Source organism: Rhinolophus sinicus, chromosome 16 (assembly GCF_057876585.1).
Source record: "Rhinolophus sinicus isolate RSI-liver-muscle chromosome 16, RSI-T2T, whole genome shotgun sequence".
NCBI lineage: Eukaryota > Metazoa > Chordata > Mammalia > Chiroptera > Rhinolophidae > Rhinolophus > Rhinolophus sinicus.
In genome coordinates, this window is record NC_142516.1 from 56510348 (window position 1) to 56533105 (window position 22758).

The following is a 22758-nucleotide window of genomic DNA, read 5'->3' on the forward strand; positions in this document are numbered from 1 at the left end:
CAATGGTTACCAGAGGATAAGCAGGGGGCAGGTTGTAGATAAGGGTATACGGGGTCTAATATATGGTAATGGAAGGAGAACTGACTCTGGGTGGTGAGCCCATAACGTGATATATGGATGATGTATTACAGAATTGTATACCTGAAGGCTATACAATTTTACTAACCATTGTCACCCCAATAAATTTTAATTAAAAAAAAAAGACTCAAGTGATGAAAATGGCTGACCCCTAAGGCATTCACAGGATCACTGCAAAAACATTACACAATATCACCCCTTAAATGTTCCAAGTTTTCCTAAAAATGAATTCACTTAACCCTTTTAAGTATTTTTTGTTTTCAAATATATTTGTCAACAAGAAATAAAACCAAGAAGAAACATTTATCATATAGATTCATATTAATGTAACTAAAACATTTAATATAATGACAGAGATGGTCTATGGTGAAGACTACATCCTGGGAATCAAAATACATTAATATGAAAAGAGGAAATGGGGAAAACTTATGTGCTGAGCAAACTGTGTGAGAATTATTACATTATTCTTCCCAACAAGCTCAAACCAAAACCCCATTAAATATTTGAACACTTTGTGAGAGACCAGCATGTACTCTTCAAAACCATGAATATGAATATCTTGCAGACAGTTTAATGCATGACAGACCCATAGAAAAGATTATGCATGATAAAATAGTGCAATGTTGGCACATCTTAACAGTGTGTAAAAATAAAAGTGATGAAAACCACAGAACAACAAAGGAGAGCTAAAGTTAATTATAAAATAAGCTGTGTTAGGGAGACATGGCAGGCTGAGTCAAGTGATTACAAGCTAACCACTGAAATCATACTATTTCAAGTATAAGGATTTCTCTATTGTCCTTGCCAACCTGTCAAATCTAGAATAAACACTGATTTTTATATTGTACCAAAAAGCTGAGGGAACATACATATTTACAAGTGAGCTTTGAAGATAACCATTACCAATAAATAAATAAGTAAATGAATAAATAAATGACTAAATGTAGAGGGGCAGATCAGACAACTATTTTCTAAGGAAAAAAACAAACAAATGCAAAACTCCTGAGAACGCACTTGTAATGCTGTTTAAGAAAAATTCAAAATAAATGGATAATTAATTGCCTTTCATGGAATGGAATTAAGTAAGCAGAACTGGAAACATTTAAATGGATAGCTGTATTGATCCATGTCTTTTTATGAACAAAGCAAGCTCTTGGTAGAGTGTAACACCTCCTCTCTCATTTTCCTATCATTTTAGGGTAAAGTATGATAGCCCTCCTATAAATTCAGGAATTCATTGACCATTATCTAAAAAGGAAATCCAGCAGTCATCAAGAGAGTTTATCAATACACAATCCCTTGTAAGAAGATATCCAGTCATTAGATACCCTGATATCATCTTCTTTTAGCTGGGGATGGGGGGGGAAACAAAAAACTTTTAAAACAATATCAACGTAAAATCTTAAAATATTTCACTATGTCTCCTTGACAATAGTTTGAACAATGATTTTGACCATATGGAGTTTAGGAAACATCATTCATGTTTAATGCACAAAATAATCAATATAATTAAGTGGATATGACTTCACAGCAAGAAACAATTCAAAGACAAGTTATATTTCCTGTTCCGTCAATAGATAGGCGTTTATTATTGCTAGTATTAGCACAATTAAATGAACATGCAGAGTTTCTGTCTGGGACAGCTGTCACTCCACTGATTTCATGCTTGATTGAGCTGCTCAGAGTTTTCAGTCAGATGACTCTGCTTTCTCCAATGGTTTTATGAGCAGCCTTCCAAGATCCCCATATTACACCGAAAGGAACACATTTTTTTGAGACAGAATCTGCTCTGATCAACGATGGACCTTCTGGGAATCCCTGCTTTCAAAGAAGCACCCAGTGTCATTTTGTTTGACCATTATTACATTTTGAAAACATCACTTGCACCTCAAGCTTTTGAAATGTTGTACCAATAATGAGGCCTCACCAACTACAATATCTGCTACCAGAAATCTACATGTGGCCTACTAAAAACTTTGTAAAACTTCAAAAATAAAATATCCAATTCAACAAACAAATCCACATTTCAAATAAAGCTAACATCTATAATTTAAATATGCAAACTACCTTTCTGTAATTTACATAAATGTGGCTCATAATAACCATTTTTGATAGGTACTGTTATAAATACATTTTATGAAGGAGACTAGAGTAGTGAAATAACATGTCATTTAGATACTATGTGTTAAAACTGGTACTTAGCCTAGGGTGGTTCTGGATTCCAAATAGGCACCATCTCCTTGTCCCCAGGTGACTACTTATGCAAAATGGACAAAAAGGTATTCTAGAATAGCACTTCTCAAACTTTAATATGCTTCAAAACACCTGAGGGTTTTATTGAAAAGGAGATTATGCCTCTGGGGCGAGATTATAAGTCTGGGGTAGGTCTTGAGATTTTGAATTTCTAACAAGCTCCCAGGTGATGCTAATATTGTTGGTAATACTCCTAGACACATTTCAAGATGCAAGGACAATACATATTAGGTAATAAAAAAAAAAGTTTATGTATACTTACGCAGCACTTAAATCTCTCTTGTGGCCGTACTAATTTTGCTTTTTGGGAAGATACATTCTGGGTAAGTACACACTACTATTTTTCATGTTATGTGCAATTTTAACACTATAATCTTCATAGACAAAAGTAAATTTTGTTTACCCCATTATTAAAACGAGAGGTGTTAATAAATGAGGAAGTGCAAACTGCTAATCATTGTCCTAGATTTATTTTCACATTGCCGAAATTCTTTGCTACTTTGAAAGCCTTATAAGAAGAAACTCAAAGTAAAGTAAGGAGGCACTGAAAAAAAAAATGTTTATTTTTTAACACAACAAATAATAGCAAACATTTTGAAATAACCATAACTCGAAGTTGAGCATTTTTCTCAGCCCATGAGATTAATCTCACATTTAATAATAGTTAGTGGTTGCTTGATTTTTCAGCATAATGACTAAAGAAAGAATTTGGCCTAAGTAAAAGCGATTATTTTATAGATTATTGATATATGGTACCACTCTCTTGAAACATTAAGTATATTTTTACTTAAAATATTAAGTAAATATTAAGTATATATTTACTTAAAGCAAATATGAAACTCATATCCTAGCATGTAATAATATTTTTTATGCAAACAAACAGAAACTGCTTTAAAGTAATTTTCTTTCCACATTGAGTGAAAGATCAGAACAAATATCCAAACAGGAACGTTTGTCCAAATCTGGAATTTGACCCACTAATTAATTCTAAGGTAGACATATGTCTTCTCTTTAATTTTTCTCATTTCTCTAAGCTAAAAACACAAATTAAGTAAAATGAAAAATCATGTTTTACTGGAGAATTTGCAAAAAACATCTTAGTCCCAAGAAGGTAAACTGTCAGCTAGACTCAGCAATTTTTGTGTTCCCTAGAAAACTGCTGCCAAATAATTCAGGTAAAAAGCTAAGGTCCAAAAATGAGGCTTCTCTTACTTGGCCAGTTAGGAATCTGATTATGTGCTGAGACTTAAGTATACTATATTTGTAAGGAATTTATTTCATGTTCTTCTTGTGAAAAATAATTTATTAAACGAAGTTCAAAGTACCCTCATCATACAGAACTTTGAAATAAAAATAATAATATTGAATAAGATATTATAAAATATGCTAATGAGGCCAAGTCCCAAAGTTGGATTTTTTTACTGATGTTAGATCTCATAAGGAAATTCACAAAAGTACATTACAGATAGGTTGATATTTCTTCAAGCCTCAATATCTGTCTATAGAAAACCAGTTTTTCAACCATACTATTGAGATCCTGGTATTAGAGACATAAATATTCTTTTTTTTTTTTTTTTTAAAGATTTTATTGGGGGAAGGGGAACAGGACTTTATTGGGGAACAATGGTCAAGTTGTTGTTCTTTCAGTCTTAGTTGTGGAGGGCGCAGCTCAGCTCCAGGTCCAGTTGCCGTTGCTAGTTGCAGGGGGCGCAGCCCACCATCCCTTGCGGGAGTCGAACCGGCAACCTTGTGGTTGAGAGGACAGGCTCCAACCAACTGAGCCATCCGGGAGCTCAGCGGCAGCTCAGCTCAAGGTGCCGTGTTCAATTTTAGTTGCAGGGGGCGCTGCCCACCATCCCTTGCGGGACTCAAGGAATTGAACTGGCAACCTTGTGGTTGAGAGCCCGCGCTCCAACCAACAACTGAGCCATCCGGGAGGCAGCTCAGCTCAAGGTGCCGTGTTCAATCTTAGTTGCAGGGGGCAGAGCCCACCATCCCTTGCGGGACTCGAGGAATTGAACTGGCAACCTTGTGGTTGAGAGCCCACTGGCCCATGTGGGAATCGAACCGGCAGCCTTCGGAGTTAGGAGCACGGAGCTCTAACCGCCTGAGCCACCGGGCCGGCCCCCGACATAAATATTCTTGATGGAGCTTAATTTCCCAGGACTGACCATTTGTAAAAGACAAATTCAAGTGCATATCAATGAAACTATTTTAGCTAAGTCTGGTTTTGCTTATATCCATTCCTTAACAGTATGCATAATATATGTCCCATCTACTCTTTATTTTCAAATTGTCTCACATTTTGGTCTTACTAGCATAGTAATTATAAAAGTAAAATACAATAATTTTTGAAACTTTAGGAAATTTGTAAAAGTATGAAGAAGAAAATCATCTGTGAATTCTATTATCAGAAGAATATCACTTTCACTCTTTCATTCTCTCTCTCTCCCTGTCTCTTTCTCTCTCTCTCTCTCTCTCTCTCTCTCTCTCTCTCTCTATATATATATATATATATATATATATATATATATAAATATATATGTGTGTATATATATAATCTCTAAATAGATACATATGTTTCTATTAGATACATACAAGTATATATAGATAGATAGATATAGATAGATATTATATATACATATATATAATATCTATCTATATCTATATCTATATATATTTAAGTGTTGTGTCTGTTATAGTATTTCTAAATGCAAACATGTACTCTATACTGCTTAAATTCTATTTTTAACTTTAAAATATATTCAGGCCAATTTCCTATTTAAGATTATAATTGGAATAGCAATAAAATAAATTCTGTAATGCAGTGTCCATTCCTTCAATCGAAAATGTCTTTGGAATATAATATAACTATGATAATTCAAAATATCCATAAGCATCCCAGTATGAAATATCTGCACAACTGACAATCTGTATACAAATAAGTTTTTGATGGTTCTATATAATTTTTAATTTGTTTGAATGACCAATTATTGATTCTCTACTAGGTTATTTGGTAAGTATTAAAAACAAACAAACACCTAGATATGTATATATTATGAACATTAAATGTTATTCAGACATATTACTGAAATATTACATACAAAGATATTGTATATAATATTACTATAAAGATATTACATACATATATATCTTTCAACATATAACGACAGCATCCTGCTATTCTTTAACACTCACAGTACAATAGGTGAGAGATTAAAAAAAACAAAAACTTTTATTTTCATTAAGAGTTAATGTGACCTTTTCTCCTAAAATAAAATACTATTCACATGATGGTTGAATTATCTTAAAGAAACAGCCAGATCATTTATCACTCAGTCGGTTAAATCATGGCTGTGAGAGAAATTAGTATAAAATGTACATTTGTCTACACATTCTTGTCTATCATTTCCTAATTGTTTAGAATAACTGGAATTATTTTCAGGTCCAAAATTTACATGTACTTGATAGACTTAATGGAATTAACTCTCAAATTTGAAGTAATCTTTGAAATATGATATATCATGACAATGGTTTCAGAACCACTTGGTGGACAAACATAATAGAATACAGAATTCTTGCATAAAGTAAATACTGTTAAAGCATTTCTTACAGCTTGATGAGAACAAACATCTGAGAAAGGATATATAAGGAAATATGTTTTTCCTGTCTTTTATATCAATGCATGAATATTTAGTGTTCAAAAAGCTTGACAAGCTTGACAACACCAAGCTTGACAACACCAAACTTGTCAAGGAGACCTTTGGTGACCATCCGGTGGTCTCAGGGCTCCTGCAGAGACCCAGCCCTACTCTTCGATATCTTTCAGAAAAATTACTCTTGAGTTCTTGCAATAGGAAACGTATTACTTTGCATCCAAAATTTTCGGAGTTTTGATTGTAACAGTTTCCTGCTACTGGGCTAGGATAGACAGTAAAAGGAAAAAGACTGCTGTAGCCCCTGATATAAACTCTCTGTCTCTGTAGATTAGTTCCCATTTTAAAAGCAAAACAAATAAAAACAAGCAAACAAACAAAAAAACCTTTTATTTAATCAGCCCTATACAGATTAGGAAAAAATTAGGAATCCTAAGGAATATTAAGAGGCAAACATATTAATCAGTGACTGATCTAGCCTGGGGCCATTCCAGAATACTATGCTAATAGCTCATGAGGCACAAACTCAGATATTCTTTTTTTGTTTCATAATGATGTCTATTGAATTACACCTTGTACTTTAAAATGCTTTTGCACAGAGACTGTAGAACAAGGAAAAAAAGAAGAAAGAAGTGTAGGAAAGAAGGGAAGTAAGGGAAGATTTTTACATTTTTTTCAAGATTTGAAAGTACAAGAATCTTATTTTTTTTTAAATGCACATCACACACACACACACATACACACACATGCCACTACTACAAACCTCTCTGCCCATAGGGACTTGTTAGTAACTTAGACAAGTGCATAGAGAAGAGGAAAATTTTTCTTACACGAAGATTTTTATCTCCTAGAATCTGGTCAACACAGCTATTGTCAAAAGAGTTTTCCTATGAAACTTTGAGTGTTTGGAGGTAAAGGCTTAAGAATGTATATATAGATAATATATTATAGAAATGTACACTTGAAACCTATATAATTTTACTAACCAATGTCACGCCAAGAAATTAAATAAAGCATTTTTAAAAAAACAATAATTTATATGTGGAAAAATACTTGATTATATAATCTGTGAGTCTGGCCTTCATATGGAGATAAATTCAATTCTAAGCTATAAAACAATTTAATTACAGTGGAGAAAGAGGTAATATGAAGACAGAGGTTCAACTTATCAGAACATTAAAATCAAAAGATTGCCCCTTTCTCTTTTTCCTGTCTTTCTTTCCTTTTTTTTTTTTAAAATCTCATTGTCTTGAAACGCTGATAGGTCAAAATGGCATGTAGATTGAAGTTCTCAGACCAGCCTAATTCTTTTGTATCTTCATTAACATAGGTTGAATTATTTTCTAGCATCTACAAAATATTGCTGCATTGTAGAAAACAGATGCTAGATTAGCTCTTCAGAGTCAAATTCTTGCTCTTCAATGATAAAATTAAGCCATGCATTTATTAATATCACTAGTATTTCATAAGAAATACATTTAGAACACTAACATAATATATTGGAATTAATAGTTGCTTTTTGTTGAAGAATAGAGAGCAATATAAAGTTTGGTTTTACATTTCCCATATATCCTCCTTAACATTTCAAAATGTTTTAATGCTCATGATCTTCCATTCATAAATTTACCATTACAGACTTCATATCACTTGTCATTCAACAAACTAAAAACACACTTGTAGCTTTTTATCTGACTCAGTTAAAGTTTCTTTTGGCTGCCATTGTCCTCTTTACTACTTGTGCAATACATGACTAATTTCAAGAGACTCACATGGGGCTTAAGTGAATTTGTAAAAGTTGCACATTCCAAAGAATCAGGATTAATTGAGAGTAGCATTACTTTTTTGGAATAAATCTTTAAAAAGTTATTATATGTTTTAAACTAGTCATTTGACATGTCCTTGGACAGCATATAAGATTATAAAGACCAGGAGTACTTTCTTTCTCTACTGGAACACTTGATGGGTGGGGTAATTAGATATTTTTTTCTTGGTTTTGATTAGAAACATCTTAATGAGTACATCATGTACCTAATGTTCTGTTGTTAAGCCATTTTATATAAATGTTTCTTAAAATATAAAAGTAAATAATTTTAACACATAAAAGCTGGAAAAAAACAGAAAAAATCTCACAATGTGGACACAACTACTATAGTGATATTCTTACTCATTGAGTTTACACTGAGCATAACATTTTATTTACTTCTTGCATTCAATGTGATATCATGTGCATTTTATATTATTTAGAACTTTATAACCATTTTGATGTATAGTTTGTCAAATGGTGTAACAATTTATTTGTGACTATTAGATATTCACATTTTTGAGGATTTTAGATAATACAGGAAAATAACTCATGCATTTATATTTGTAATTACAGATTAGTAAATTTGGGACAAATGTTGGACTCTAGAGGGTATCTATTGAACTGTACTCCAGTACTCATTTTCTGGAAATTGCCATTTCCTTATTTCATCCACGTACTTGAGACAGCAACTGTCAGCATGTAAAACATGAACTTGCCCTCTGTCACAGTAAACTTGAATACTCCTCTGAAATATTTTAATTGGGACTGAAAGAATGACCTTAATCTGCTCTGGGTAGTTCCACTATATAAATCTCAAACGTAACGGTGGTGTGATCTAACATACGGACTGAGTGTACAGAGGAAACATGGCTGGTGTTAAGAGGGAAAAATAAAAACAAATTACAGAGAAAAGCAGTAACAAAGAGCAGAGACAAAGGGTATGACATGGACTCTCACAGAGATATATTCCTGAGGCATATTTGCATTTCTGACCTTGGCTTTTTAGAAGAACACTTATGAAGCTTGTATCTTTTATAGTAATTTTCCTCCCTTTTCTTTTTTCTTTTTTTTCTCAGTTGTCTAGATTGGGTTTCTATAACTTCAAGACTATTATATAGTCAATGGAAATGAACATTTTAAAGGTTTTTGATGCACACGCCTGTGGTGTCTTTTATTGAGTCATCTTAGCTAAGCTGAAACAACATTTCCCCAAATTTAATTCCTTGTATGGTTTCCAGTTAGGCAACAAGAGAAATCTGCACATGATTTAGCAAGCAAAGAAGTGATAGCCATTTTTCTCCCTAATGGAGTGTGTAGGATGTCAGGATCTGAGGCAGCCTGCACACACCCTGATTTGCTGGCATAACTCTTTGGCATAAAGCAGCTCTAAGGCATGCAGCTCCTTAAGCTTCTGCTGATTTTCCTTCTTCAGCTTCTATGAGTTTGGGTTGAATGCATGTGTGGCTCTGCTGAGTTCTGCAAGTCATGGGAATCAGCAGCATTCATGGTGGTGAGAGACAGACACAAGTTCCAGTTTACCTTCATGGGTTCCAGTTTATCCTCCTAGGTTCTAGTTTTCTCCTTAGTCTCCTTTATTTCACAGTCACCTGACCAACAGTCCAACCAACTTACAGCAATTTCTGACTCAACATCAGATGCAGAGGCAACAGCCTTATGTAAACATTCCCACTGGCCTCCAAAATGTAATAAATCCCTTATTGCACATTGTAGTGATTTTGCTTCTCTGACCAAACACTGCCCAGTCCAGACAGGGGTAAACAAGATTAGTGCTATTACAATAGAAACCTAATCCATGTGACATTGGCTTTGCACCCAGCAATGAAAGGATTTTGAAGGGCCTTGAGAAGACCATTATCAGAAGCCTGACTAGCCTGAAAGGGGTTGTCACTGAGGGTTTAAACAAGAGAGGCCAGTCCCTCACCATTTGAATTAAACCCGGATGCTCAAGTCTTCCAGGTGAGAACCCTGACACTGCACAGCAGAAGCAAACCCCTCCCTTCTGTGCCCTATCTGAATTCCTGACTGCCAGGTTTTTCCATGCCACTCAGTTACATAGGAGTGGTTTATTTTCAGTAAGAGATGATTCATAAATAAATCGGTGCTGAAAGTGGAGCAGAGTTGCCTCTGCATTCCAGTTCTTGAGTTCTATACTAGCTTTAGAATGCTGTATGCTTATAGAGAAATTCCCCCTATACTTGCAATCAAAAAGAGTCCTAACCAAGCATACAATCAACAGAAATAAACGTCTTTCAAAGTTCTTCATGCATATTGCTTTCAAAAAAAAAAAAATCACCTTACTATATCTTTACTATTTGTAATGAAATGTTGAGTGAAGAATGACCCCTACTTGAAAAGCCATGACCACTTTCATTCAATATCCATGTATAAATTGAAATCAGTTCTTTTGTTCAAGAAATTATACAATCATCCATTCCATCATCTAGGAAATATTTATTGAGCTCTTCAAATGTGTAAGGCAGCGGGTTAAGAAAAGAAAATGATATCAAGAATGACATAGGTTCTGAGTAGTTAATCACACCGTAGCGGCAATAAGACATATAAACAGAAACACAGTTCCTTGATTCTATAGTGCATTTCTTTTTAATGTTTTAAAATGAGGGCACATCACATAATTGATGGGTGTATTTAATGTAGGAGTGTTTCTTTTTTCACTTTGAAAAGCTGCTATTAAATCGACAGTGTGCTTCTAATCATCCATGTTTTAGAATGGAGGAAACGCAACGTAGTACAAACTAGTATGTAATAAGCACCATGAGTGACATTAGGAGAGTTAAAATTTTCATTAGCTGAGATGATACGAGAAGATGTCAAAGCATTTTAACTGGATCCAGAAGAGAAGGCATGACATTTAACAAAAACCTCCTAGGGATATATAACAAGAATTTATAATCCTAACCGCAGCTCTAAATAGTAAGAATAATCTTAATTTTCCTGATCATAAAACTGACATTCAGATTAGTGAGGAGGAAAGAAAAATCTCTGAGTTTTCACACTCAGGTATCTCTAAATTAATGCATACACTCTTTTCAGAACATAATAAGAGAATTCACATTGTACTTACTATATGTACTATGTAAAGTGTACTACATACTATGTTTTAAATCTTTCACATACAATATGCCTCAATAGGTACTAATATTATTCCCACTTTAGGAATATATTGTTTACCAAAATCACACAACTAACAAGTGAGAGAGCTGGATGAATTAAAAACCTCTATGCCATGAGCCTCTCAGGACAGCATAAAACATCTTCCAAACTTTTGACTACTTGATTAAAAGCTGCAGTCTCCTGAATCTTTATTTCCCTTACGCAACTATATAGCTGACAGATTTATGATGCATATAATTTGTCTGTTTCTACCACCTCCAAGCAATCTCCTTCAAGGCGGGGGTTCTGCCTGTTTTGTTCACTGATGTTTCTTAGTCTTGATTTGTGCCTAGCACAATGTAAGTAGCTTAATAGGCATTTGTTGAATAAATAAATGAATGGACTTTATATTTTTTTAAGGAGATGAGAGAGTGTATTCCAGTTATTGGAGAAAAAAACAGAGCAGAGCAGTGGAAGTTGTGTTTTGAAACATTGATTAGTGCCGTCTGCCTAAGGCATCAAGTGGGAGCAGGGGAAATCAGCACGAGCCTCCCAGAAAAGGGAGGTTGAAGCCACCAGGTTCTGAAGCACAAGCCTTTGCTCCCTCACATTTTGTTTATAGCTTGTTCAGCAACAGACACTGGAAAGGAGGGCAGGAAGACATCAAAGTGGCTCTATGGTTCATATCTCCCCTCTTTCCCAGCTATTTGCTCTATTTACTGCTGACACTACAATTTTAGCGATTTAATGATACAATTGTTTCTGAAAACAACACAGAAACAGACACTCTCAGCCATTTAATTGGCTGCCCTGATGAAGTGGAGTCTGCTCTTTTCTGATTTCATTTTTGAGGAGTGTAGGATACAAACAGGCTGGGAGAGAGAGAACATTTACTTCCATTAAAAAAGGTAAAATCTTAAGGAGGGACATTAAACTCAGCCTCCCTAATTAAGGTCTGCCACTTGTATGACACACACTAGGATATCTAAGAAGATCATTCAGTCCCAGCAAACACTTCTATAATTGTTTATCCTCCAATGCAGCCTACCTTTAGTCAATGGAATTTCACTTGCCATAGGAATGGTACATTATTTTATGTCAAGTTTACTCTGAAGTAGTTTGCAAGTTTAATCAATCGTAGTAAGAAACAACACTATTATAAATGCCTGATCCTTTCTCCTGCACAACTGAGGCTTTTTGTACCCAGGTTTCTGGGCTTGCTGAACAATCGGCTCCTCTGCCTTCTCAACCTTTGAACTAATGCATTAAATACTGTGACATTTAAATTTTCTGTTATTGAAAAAAAAAAAGTCCCTTTTCCCAACAATGTTACGGAAATCTTCTCAAAGTTGCCCCAGTTTTCCTTGTTTGCATTTTTAACATACAAAATGGAATACTGGATTTCTAAACAGTCCCATGTATACAGTGAAGAAAGAAAACATGGTTAGTCCAGAAAATATTATGTTGCTGATGCCCAGGTTATAAAGGTACGTATTTTACACAAAACTAAAGATGGGAGAAAGTCTGAAGGTAGTTCATTGACTTTGTTAATAAAGGCTATGGAAAGAGATTATAACATGATATACGACAATCACAATATAGCTAATAACTTTAAATCAAATTTTAAAAAGTAACCCTTCCCCCTCAGGATAATATTCTTCCAAACTTCCTTTTTTCAGGACTTATCTGATATTATTTCTCCTGTTCTTTCCAGGAAACTGGAACTTCTTTAAGTTGTTGACACAAACGCTTTTGCGTCAATATTCCTTCTTTTTCCAATAGCGTCACTTCAGGTGCCTCAATTTTGTTACTGCTTCAAAGTCTTGTTTAAATTATCAGAACTTAGTATTTTGTAGGTCCCTCTTCCTAGCAAACTAACTTCCTCAAAGTATATATAAAGTCCATGGAAATATAATAGGCAAGCACAAATAAACAAGTGCAACCCTCAGCAAAAGGCTAGTGGGGCATCATTCATTCTCTTGTCTCTGTAATTAAAATGAGTATTTGTGTTCACCACAAAGTCAGTTCTCCTTCCATCACCATGTATGTGAGCCCCTTTACCCTCTTGTATGATCCCTCTGCCCCCTTACCCTCTGGTAACCACTAGACTATTGTCTGTGTCTATGAGTTTTTGTTTGAAAATAAATAAATAAATGAGTGTTTGTAATGCTGAGTATTGTAGAATTCTAACCAATATTGAGCCATAAATAGGTGAAAGCCAAGACTGCATCTGATGAAAGGAGATTAGTAAGTAGTGAGAAAAAGGAAACAAAAGGCAATGGGGTTTTGGGAGAACACGGATTTGATGTGCATCTCAAAATTATCACAGGAAGGGAAAGAGAATGGAGGAGCTTGTGTGCCAGGTTAGTATGGGCCAGGAAGTGGAACACATAACTTTGCCTATGTTCCATTGGCCAAAATTCAGTCACAAGTAGAAACTTAACAAGGAGAAAGATTGGAATAAGTAGGCATAGATGCTTCAACAATTAAAATTACGCCCATACAATCTTTACTTCTGTCCCAGAAGATAGGAGATAAAAACAAAATAAAAAACAATGAAAGAAAAAGTATACTTTTCACCCGTGCTCCCCCCAAAAAAAATAAAAGAGTTGGCAAATAACTATAAGGCAGTTATTGACAAGAGCTATATTATAAAGAAGACTCTGAGGCATGGGTAGAGGGGATGGAGTAGCCGTCTGAAGAAAACGTGAGTTGACTTGAAACTGCAACATCAGCAAATTCAGGCATTACTGAACTTTGCCAGAGTATTTAATTGCTTTTCAACAATGATCTTTCTTTTTTAATTCTATATCTTTGAAACTTAGTGCCCCGTTTTTGGTTTATTAAATGTGGGGGGAAAAGTATCGTATTGAAAATTATTTTTAAATCTCTTTAATACAGGCCATTTATAAGACGGAATTCCCCCTCGATATCGCACTATGTGTATATGCATTTTATTATAAATTCCAATAAAATTTCATTCCAAAGATTAAGTTAGGCTTAGAAATAGATATTGATGTAGATTATAAACTCATCTATCTATCTATCTATCTATCTATCTATCTATCTATCTATCTATCTATCTATCTGCACTACCAACACACCACGCTTAGTCTTCTTAATGTCATATTCCAAATGGATTTAGATACAGTTCCAAAGAATCAGATTTATCAATGTACTGTGCATTTGAATAGAAAATGATATGGAAAATATCAGGAAGAGTATAAATGAATATGTACTAAGCATATTAATGAGATTTTCAACATGTATTGACATAATGACCTAATGACATTTTAAACATGCATTTACATGTTTGCAGTGCCCTTGTAAACATAAAAATAAAACGAGACTTTGTATATGGACTCATGTTTTATTTATTTATTTTCTTCCATTATAACTTGGGAAGTTTAAGAAACCAAAAATTTTATATATAACTCAAATGATACTAAATCAGCAAACTTTTTAACAATATTTAAAAGGAAAGCTTATATGTAGAAAATGTACATGCATTAATTTATTTAATACTTAGAACAGCTTTATGAGTTAAATATAGTTATAGGGGAAGAAACTGAGGCACAGAAGCACTTAAAAACTTCTCTAAGGTAATACAAATAATAAATGGTAGAACCAATGATTTTTTACATATTATGTTTCCCCAGAACCTATACTCTTGATCTCTGTACAAAACTACCTCCCATAACATAATATCTTATATTATGCAAACACATGTTTTTAACAATCCTGTTTCTTTAAAACCTTCATAGTACTATAAATGTATTAATTAATTGTCTTGGAAAACAAAGCAAATATCCCCCCTCATTTCTATATACCAGATATTAAAGAATCATGCAGTAAGTTTTATCTCTACTATATGAAACTCATTCTATTTTTAGCCCACGGCCAATTTGGAATACATACAAAAAAACTATAACTACAATACCACTGAGTCTTGCTAACAGTATCATAGTCATAACCAGGAAACAATGATGAGAATGTCATGTTCTTCTCCAGTTCTCAACAGTTGGTTACCAGGAACTAGTCCCTGCACGAATTCACCTTTCTGGCTAATGAATGACATTCAAGCAGGCAAAGGATTATTTGTTGAGATAGTTGCCTAAAATCTAATGCTGGATATCTATCCATACCAACACAACCTTTAACTGATAGGCTAGAGTACTTCCACAAATAGACAAGTGAAACAAAAGAACTATTAGTTACAAGCCAATAATACATTATTTAATCAACAAATAATATTCCTATCTGCCAGACACAGTGTTATGGATATTCAGTGTTCACACCAAAACCTTGCAAGGTTGACTTATTTTGACTTTTATTATAACTATAATAAAGGTGTAGTGCTACTTTCCTTTCCAACCTAAAACACTAACTCACCTTTCATTACAAATACTTGGCCAAACAAAATGTCAAATCGTATATATAAAATTGACTTGAATAGCCCTTACATCAAAATGCTGCTTTCTTAGAAATTCAGCAATGTTAATGTGTATCAGTTTGGGAAAAAGATCTGTAATAGCAAAGGCATTGCCTTTGAGAGGTATAGCCTATGTTTGGATCAGAGTTTTAAGAAAGCAGAGCAGAGATCGAATATAGAAGAAATACATCTAGTGGATATACGGTGTATAAGGCAAATGGATATAAATTAAACAAATTACATTTCTAAAGGGGGCCTGGGATCAAAAATGTAATGCAAGACTGGAAAAATATTCTGAAAAACGTTTCATAGCTGCAAATTCAACTAAGCAAAATACACGAAACTATTCAGTGTAGTTTCCATTACTTGAGAGATCCTAGTTAGGAAGGAACAGGTTATGGGGTGGTATCGTTCAGGCTCATTAACTGATGCATATAATTCTTGGAAGATTAACTGTTCTAAAATGAGACTACTGAGGGTTTAAAATGATTCTTAATTTGCATAAAGGCTTTTTCATTGTTGTTGTTCCTTTGTTATGCTAGCAAAATGCTTTAGAATAACACAGCTACTTCCTATTTGTTTAGGCTCCAGAGGAGGAAATCAAGTATCCCTTAATTTTCCTTTTCTTCATCTGAAGTGCAAATTTTAGGTAAATACAGGCATCTTAAAAGCACAAGAAAAGTTTTTGTTTGTTTGTTTGTTTGTTTGTTTGTTTTTAAGAAAGTCTTCTCCTCTAAGAAGAGATAGGGTTCCGGAATAATAGTAATAAAGATAATAATAATAATAATAATCTCTGATGACATCTACTCTCTCATTTACATGACAGGCAGTTTGAAAAGAAATGTATTTATTTATTCAACAAATATTTATCAAGAAAAGGGCAACTGGAAGGCACATATACTACTATACCACCAAACCCACAGAGCCAGGCCTCAAAGGCAAGGGGAGTAAAAGCAAAAATAAGTTAATGGGATTATATCAAACTAAACTGCTTTTGCACAGTAAAAGAAACCATCAACAAAACAACACGGCAACCAATGGAAAGGGAGAAGATGTTTGCAAACAATGCCTCCAATTAGAGGCTAATATCCAAAATAGATACAAAACTCATACAACTCAACAACAATAAACAATCCAATTAAATACTAGGCAGAGGACCTGAACAGACAATTTTCCCAAGAAGAACAAATGGCCAACAGATATATGAAAACAAACAAACAAACAAAAAATGCTCTATTTTACTAGCTATTAGGGAAATGCAAATCAAACCACCTCACACTTGTTAGAATGGCTATCATCAACAAGACAAATAATAACAAGCATTGGAGAAGATGTGGAGAAAAAGGAACCATCATACACTGTTGATGGAAATACACATTGTTACATCCACTGCGGAAAACAGTATGGGGGTTCCTCAAAAAAATTAAGAATGTAATCACGATACGATCCAGCAATCCCTCTTCCAGACACCCACCCCAAAAATTTGAAAACATTTATCCATAAAGAAATATGTAGCCCGATGTTCATCGCAGCATTATTCATGGTGGCCAAGACATACAAACAACCAAAGTGTCCTTCGATAGATGATTGGATGAAAATGTGGTACATATACACAATGGAATACTACTTGGCCATAAGAAAAAATGAAATATTGCCGTTTGTGACAACACAGATGGATCTTGAGATTATTAACAGATAAAAATAAAGTTGGGATATTGGCCCTCATTAGTTTTCCATACCCACTATTTGGTCTCCTCATATCTGTTTTTTTTTTGTCCATATAGTCCACCCATCATAATGCCATCATAATTCTTCCAAGATGCAGCTCTGATTATAGCATTGTACCAATGAGAACAACAATCAAACAACAAATAATAACAAAAGACCAATACCATCAGTGACTAGTTTTCATTTATATAGTAAAATATAATTTTTAGAATGGGATTCAAAGACTTCCACAGATGAATCCCACTACAAACTTTTGAAATACTGTCTCACTCTTTTTTATCATGTCCTATGATGTAGGGTATGCCCTATTGCCAAAATGCCCCTACTCATTTCTACCTCCATGCTTCTCATATTCTCCTCTTGAAAGAAAAATTTATCCAACCCCACACATACATATTCCGTCCAACTCAAAATAACATTTACTTGGTTCAACAATCATATTCCAACCGCTAAAAAAAAAAAGGCTTCTGATTTGATATTCTCGTTCTATCTTGACAATACAGCAACTTCTACGTGTAATGCCATTATGTATAGTGTTGCCAATATTTTTTCCCTCATTTACCATAACATTATATCTAATGTCTTCACGGTAACAAGCTTTTTAACGGTTTGCTAGTTGGGAGTCAATAGGAAAAGCCGATCAATTTTTACAGTGTCAACCCAAATTGATCTTCACGACTTAGTTTTCACTTAGCACCTTGACCTATGCTCTCTATCACAGAACTGATTACATCAGACTACTTGGGATTTATGTGCTATCTGTATTGATCCATGACTTTGTTTAAGTCCAGAATTGCATAATACAATAAGCGGGGATCTTGAAGTCAGAGAGATTTAAATTTGAAACTAACTCTTACATCAAATAGTTCTATGTAATTGGGCAAACTATCCACCATTTTAGAGCCTTAGCTTATTTCCAAAATAGGGGTAAAACCATTTCTTTTACAATATTTCTGTGAAGATTAAATGGGATGACTCATATTAAGCACTGAGGGCATGGTAAGCCCTCAAATGAAGGCTGCTTTCTTCTTTTGCTATTATACATGATCTCATGAGCTACACATCGCTCCTTAAAAAGAACATCCTGTAACTCATTTTCTAGGTATCAGGAGTACTGAACAAAGACTGGCATGCAATTAATGCCACTGAACATATGTGGTCTAAACAGAGATCAAAGCAGAGTTTCATACAGCTTTCAACATTGTGTCAGAAATTAGAAACTTTTTATTTAATGGATAAAACTTGGGTCAAATAGTGCAATATCTCATTCTAGACAAACAGATATTACTTACTATTAGTGAGACTTTGAGACAGGTCCTTTACTTCTTTGATTCTCCATTTCTTCACCTGCAAAAATGAGGACATTGGACTAGATCCACGATTTTTCATTTAATTATTGTTTTAAAAATTATTGGCTAATTTATTTATTCTGTAAATGGAATTTTATGGAAGTGAAAAAGAAATGAAAGCATTAAAAGTAGACCTACTCTAGACAAGAGGAATTTTAGGGACTCTACCTTTTCTTCTTTTCCTCCAAGCCAGACTAAATCTGGCTTAAATCCAGTCAGGGATTTATAGAGGATGCATGAAGAGTTGTGATAGCTAATCAGTCACACAGGCCTACACAGAAAATATATCTAAAAAATAATAAATTTCATCCGTTCATCCATTGAGGGGCATTTAGGTCGTTTCCATATTTTGCTATTGTAAAAAATGCTGAAATAAATATGGGAATGCAGATATCTCTGGGAGATCCTGATTTCATTCCCTTTTGATATACATACATATAAAAGTGAAATGCTGGATGATAAGATAGTTGTATTTTTAATTTTTTGAGGAAACCCCATACTGTTTTACATAATGACAGATAATGGATGAATAAAATGTGACTACACACACACACACACACACACACACACACACACACACACAGGGATATTAGTCACCCTTAAAAGAGAAGGAAATCCTACCATTTGTGACAATATGTATAATTCTGGGAACTTTATTTTAAGTGAAATAAGTCAGATGCAGTAGGGCAAACAATGCCTGTTCTCAGTCATATATGCATCAAAAATGTCAAATTCATAAAAAAAGACAATAGAATGATAATTATCAGGGACTTGGGGGAGGATGCTATGAGGAAATACTGGACGATGGATCAGAGTTTCAGTTACACAATACAAATATGCTTTGAAGATCTAACATACAATGTGAGTATAGTTAACAATACTGCATGATAGACTTGAAATTTGCTAAAAGGGTAAATCTTGTGTTCTTATCTCTCTCACACACACAAATGCTAACTATAATTGGTGACAGATATGTTAATTAATTTCATTGTGATGAATACTTCACAATGTGTATGTATAACAAAACATCAATTCATATACCCTAAATATAAGCAATTTTTAATTGTCAAAAATTAAATTAAGTATGATAGCCTTTTTACTTGGGAGAAAATAAAATACCAATACTTTAAGCCATTCTTCACATTCACTACTTCCTAAAGATTTGCTGAAGCTATAAAATTATCTTACCAGGTATGCTATGTACATTACCTAATTATAGGTGAAATTCCACAACTCTATTGAACTCTATGCTTAAATAAAGAAAAAAAAATCATGTTGGCTTATAAAAGTTAATACAAATAACAAATGAGAGTGATCAGATACCATGTTTCCCTGAAAATAAGACCTAGCCGGACCATCAGCTCTGATGCATCTTTTGGAGCAAAAATTAACATAAGACCCTGTCTTATTTTAATATAAGACTGAGTCTTATATAATATAATATAATATAACGTAACGTAACGTAACGTAACGTAACGTAACGTAACGTAACATAACATAACATAACATAACATAACATAACATAACAACATAACAATACCCGGTCTTATGTTAATTTTTGCTCCGAAAGATGCATTAGAGCTGATGATCCTGCTAGGTCTTATTTTGGGGGAAACACAGTATTGATGTTTTCTGTTTTAAAGACCATCATGGGCACAAAACGTATGCGAATGAGCTGTCTTTACACTTTCAATGTCACATAAAGTGTGTTAAGAGGGCCATGATATCGTAGAACGGTCAGTGTACAAAAATCTTGCAAGAAATCATGTAAGAAATTAAACACATACTTTGGAGTCAGATAGACAGTTTTACTATTTAAATATTACAGTTCCAGGAAATGTATTTATCCTTTTTGAGCTGAAGTTGATCTGTAAAATAACAATACTTGTTTCCCCAAAAGTACGACCCAGCCGGACAATCCGCTTTAATGTGTCTTTTGGAACAAAACTTTATATAAGCCCCAGTATTTTATTTTATATTATATTATATTATTATATTATATTATATTATATTATATTATATTATATTATATTATATTATATTATATGACTAGGTCTTATATTATAGTAAAATGATACCGGGTCTTATATTAATTTTTGCTCCAAAAGACGTATTAGAGTTGATTGTCCGGCTAGGTCTTATTTTCGGGGAAACACGGTATTGATTTTCCTTGCTTTCGTGTGTATGTTTTGTGATCATTAAGTAATATTTGGTATAAGAAGGCACTAGCTCCTATTAAGTGCTTAATAAATAGTAGTTCCTTTTTCCTTCTACTTCTATATAACTTCATATATCTATATAGTAGTCATGTGAAGCAATGGTAACAACTCAACTTTTTAATGATCTCTTTCACAGTGGTTTCCAACTTTCTAACCTTTTGAAGCTGTTAAAATAAAGTCAAATAATGATACTGCTGTGGCATAAGTGTATGCTAGGATCGATAAATTCTGGTTGTTGGAATAAATTGCAATTAATGTGGTAGTGCTTGATTGCTTGACAGTAGGTAGTCTTTCTAGTCCAAATAAACTCAAGTATCAGTCAGATTTATAAGCTAATTAATGTGGACTTCACGTGCATTTCATTGGGAGACCATCAGATCATATTGTCTATTGTCCACATCAAGGATGTTCCTTTGATTTTGCTGTGCGTCATTTATAGGTGACAAGTTTTCTTTACTTGTTTGCTTTGTTTACTCAAGAATATAAGCTTCCTTTTTAATAAAATAGAGTATAGAAGACATTTAATGACTTTTAAATAAGCACTGAATGCTCTAGAAATTTCAATGTTGGTGCCAGTCTTTTTCTATTTCTATATGTTTAAGATAAAAAATATGCAAGAATTCAGAAATAACAAAGGCATCAACATAGTCAAGGAGGGTGATTATTACTGAATCTTTGTAGCAATAGAAAAATGCATATGAGTAATGAATTTATAGGCTAGAAAACCACAGGATAGGTATATTTCATATATTAAAATTATTTAAACAATTAAAACAGCCAAATTACAACATATGCATAGATAATTATCTAGTGAATACGGGACATTCATAGACTAAAGCAAGGTAATTTAAGTAATCCTTTGGATTCAAATTCCCTTAAGGCATATTAATGTGTGTGTTTTCCTCTACTTGGTATTTACTCACTAGTATGTTTCCCACTAGATATTAAAATTTTACTGAAAGAAAAATAAAAATAGTGCAATTCCTCAAAAGGCATAATGGTATACTATATATGGTATGACTGTTTTAACAAAAGGCATATTTCCCATTTAAATAGACCTACCCCACACCTCTTATAAATGCTATGATTTTTATTTTAAAAAGCAAGCAACAATCAGAATCATGGAAAACATTTCCTTGATGTTATGCCTTTTCTGTTGTTCCATATTTATGTTACATATTTATTTTAGGTGCTAATGTTACATCCAGTAAGTCTTTCATCCTACTTATTATAGTACAATTACATAATTTCCTGTTCTGAGCCCTACTAACCTTTCCCAACCTGTCCTAGAAAGGAAGATTTGTGAAGACTGAAGCCAAAAATACTAATCTTCTTTTTGAACACTGATGACTTCCAATCACCCACCAGACTTTCTGACTCAGTAAGTGTTCAATAATTATCTCTTGGATAAAGAAACTAATCAAAATTATTATTATGAATTATAAATGATCATATTTGTCACTTCAATTATACATCAAACTGTGTTTTGATAATTTTGAGTAATCTTTTAAAAGCTTTTATGTATGACAATACAAAATTATATTAAATTTAAGCGATTTTACAAAAACACAACAGAAAACATTAGAATTGATAATAGCATTTTAAAGAACAAATTGGATCCTAAGATCAAGTGTTGAAATAAATGTTTCAATGTAAAGATTAATAGAACTCCGTGGGAAAATAATGTGAAAAGAAAAATTGGAAGCAAAATCCATTCCCTAGCTCTTAGTTCATGTCATCTATAACAAGAACTTGTTCTCCTTGAAAGCAAACCATGTCTATTAAGCTTCTTATTCCTAAGATTCAACACAATACCTGGTTCATTATTGGACTCAATTTGGGTTTTAAATGTATTGATCACTCAACCAATTACCTGTTCCAGAATGTCAGAACATTAAACAAAAAAGTGCACAAAATATCATAAAAACAATGATTTGAAAATATATGAAAATGTATAATACAGTAATTTAAATTAATATGGCATAGACTACATATGCTGTACTTTTATAAGATCACAGTATTATTCTAAACTATAAGTGATATTAGAACTCAAAAAACATCTGAATAGATAGGTTTAAAACAATTTCATGAAGAGCTCTTCCTATTT

At 33.5% G+C, this 22758-nt stretch overlaps 1 protein-coding gene across 41 annotated transcripts in view; it reads right to left on the reverse strand.

Annotated features, from left to right (window-relative positions):
- The window catches only part of PTPRD (protein tyrosine phosphatase receptor type D), a 2065421-nt gene that overhangs the window by 1803230 nt on the left and 239433 nt on the right, over nucleotides 1-22758 (reverse strand). For 40 of the 41 annotated variants that reach the window (XM_088793168.1, XM_074330438.2, XM_074330432.2 and 37 more), the window contains exon 2: nucleotides 18376-18430. The exons of the other annotated variant lie outside the window; for it this stretch is intronic. The gene's annotated coding sequence lies outside the window, so the exon portion shown is untranslated. The remainder of the gene's footprint in view (nucleotides 1-18375; nucleotides 18431-22758) is intronic. 41 annotated transcript variants of the gene reach the window in all.